Source organism: Apodemus sylvaticus, chromosome 3, assembly GCF_947179515.1.
Source record: "Apodemus sylvaticus chromosome 3, mApoSyl1.1, whole genome shotgun sequence".
Classification (NCBI taxonomy): Eukaryota; Metazoa; Chordata; class Mammalia; order Rodentia; family Muridae; genus Apodemus; species Apodemus sylvaticus.
The window spans coordinates 18,995,052-18,997,594 of NC_067474.1; the positions used below are offsets into that span (position 1 = coordinate 18,995,052).

At 44.9% G+C, this 2,543-nt stretch overlaps 1 pseudogene; it reads right to left on the reverse strand.

Moving 5' to 3' along the window:
- Positions 1-259: 259 nt before the first annotated feature.
- On the reverse strand, positions 260-1,474 carry LOC127679808 (fructose-bisphosphate aldolase A-like; annotated as a pseudogene).
- Positions 1,475-2,543: the final 1,069 nt, after the last annotated feature.

The window sequence follows — 2,543 nt, forward strand, 5'->3', positions numbered from 1 at the left end:
TCTATCTGACCAAGTCCAGTAGTGTTTGTTTTATAAAATTAAGGTATCGTTGTTTTACTGAATTGTTTTCTTTTTGTCCCACTTAAATAGTTGTTTATTGGCAGTGGGCTGGAAGGGATGACAGACTTAGCATTCACAGACAACAATGCACACACGAGGGCAGCAAGAGTGATGAAAAAGAGCCTGAAGGCCCCTCGTCAATAACAAGTGGGTAGGCAGGGATCTGGGTGTTGGTGGAGCAGCCTTAGATCAGCTCTGGTTAATAGGCATGGTTCGAGATGAAGGGAGATTCACTGGCTGCCGCTCCAGGCTGGCCACTTGGTGTATGCTTTCCTTTACACGTGAGGCTGTTGACCAGGGCTCGCTTGATGGACTCCTCCTGGGCTGCCTTCAGGTTCTCCTTCTTCTCACCCCAGGCCTTCAGAGCAGAGAACTGCAGGGCTGGGCCATAGGAGAAAGTCAAGTCCCATGGCTTCAGCAAGGGACTCTTGTTGATAGTGTTGAGGTTGATGGATGCCTCTTCCCCACTTTGCCCCACCCCCAGACAGGAAAGTGACCCCAGGAACAGCAGGGGGCGCTGTGCCACGAAGTCTTGTGACTGTTGCCATGGCAATCTCCTCATTGGAGAACTTCTGGGTGCAAGCATGGCCGGGGTGACCATGTTTGGCTTCAGCAATGTGCCTTCCAGGTAAACATGGCGGTTGCTCAGGGCCTTGTAGACAGCCGCCAGGACCTTCTCAGTTACATACTGGCAGCGCTTCAAGTCATGGTCCCTATCAGGGAGAATTTCAGGCTCCACAATGGGTACAATGCCATTCTGCTGGCAGATGCTGGCATATCGGACCAGAACATTGGAATTTTCCATGGTGGCAAGGGAAGAAGGAGTATGTACCCCAATCTTTAGCACACACACAGCGCCACTTGGCAAAGTCAGTTCCATCCTTCTTATACCAGGCACAGCATTCAGACAGCCATCCGGCCCTTGGGTATTGGTCTCGCTATTGGTTCCTGCCAGGGGCACCACACCCATACCTACTTTAATGCTCACAACACCACCCTTGGACTTGATAACTTGGGGGAAGGGGCGTCCATCATCTGCCTTCTGGTATTGCCTCTCATGGAAGAGGAACACCCCCCCCCCCCACACACACACACACACAATGCGGGGATTCACACGGTCACCAGCAGCTGGCGGTAGAAGCGCCTGTTCACATGTTCTCCTCAGTGTTCTCGGTGTCGACTGTAGGTGCTTGACAGTGCTTCCAGTGGACTTGTTTGCAGCCAGGATACCCTTGCTTGGAGCCACAATTCGATGAGTAATGTCAGACAGCTCCTTCTTCTGCTCCGGGGTCAGTGCTGGGTATAGGTAGGGCATGGTGCCGGTGGCAGTACTTTCCTGGCACAGGACGAGGTGGATCTGCTGGGTACGCTGGTGGGTAGGCATAAGGATTAAGGAGCCATCATAGCTAGAGTCACCAGAACCTCGTTCTGCCTGTTTTATTTATTAATATATCGTGGCCTTTGCCATCTCTTTTATTTTGGTTTTGTAATCTACTTTATGTGACATCCATAGAGCTATTCCAGCTTGTTACTGGCTTCTGTTTGCTTAATAAACTGGCATCTATCCTTTGACTTGAGCCGAACCATAGCCAATGAGTTGTTTCTTGGAGGCAGCATATAGTTGGGTCTTGTTTTTTAATTCAATCAACCAGTCTGAATTTTTTAACTAAAATGTTAAGGTCATTTGAGTTTAAGGATATTACTGACATATAGGGATAATATTGTTAGACTGTAGTTTTGTTGATTGCTGTTTTAGTTAAATTATTGGTATTCTCTTCTGTCCTTGGAATTAAGGTTTTGCTAATCTTCTCTGTGTTGGCCCTAGTGGATTTTTTTCTTATTTTTTTTCTTGTTAATCTAGTCCTTTCATGAAATTTTATCCTTTGTGTGCTCTGGATTTCATGTTGTTTTGTTTTTGTGTTTTTTGTTTGTTTTTGTTTTGTTTCCTGAGACATGGTTTCTCTGTGTGAAACTCACTTTGAAGAGCAGGATGGCCTTGAACTCAGAGATCTGCTGCCTCCCAATACTTGTATTAAAGGCATGTAACCACTAAGCCTGGTTTTGTGTGCTCTTATAAGACTATCTTCCTTTTCTCTTTGAGTTGCCTATATTCCATGGTGCGGGCTTGGTGCTTACAAAATGTATTAAATTGTGTTTATTTTAAAATACTTATGTTTCCATTAATTTGAAAAGGTTTCTATGACAGATATATAACTTTGACTGGCAGCAATAAATCTCATGTTTTGAAATAAATCATTCTTCTTTCTAGGTTTTCATTTCTGGTAAGAGGTAGGCAGTTATTCCTATGTTTGCCCTTATAGATGTACTGGTATTTTTTCTTCTAGCTTTTAATATTGTTTTGTGTTACTGGCATGTTTGCTATAGCATAGAGGGGATATTCTCCAACCGTGTCTACTTAGGATTTCAGGTGCTTCTTTTGTTTGGCTATTCATTTCTTCCTCTAAATGTGAGGGGTTTTTTTT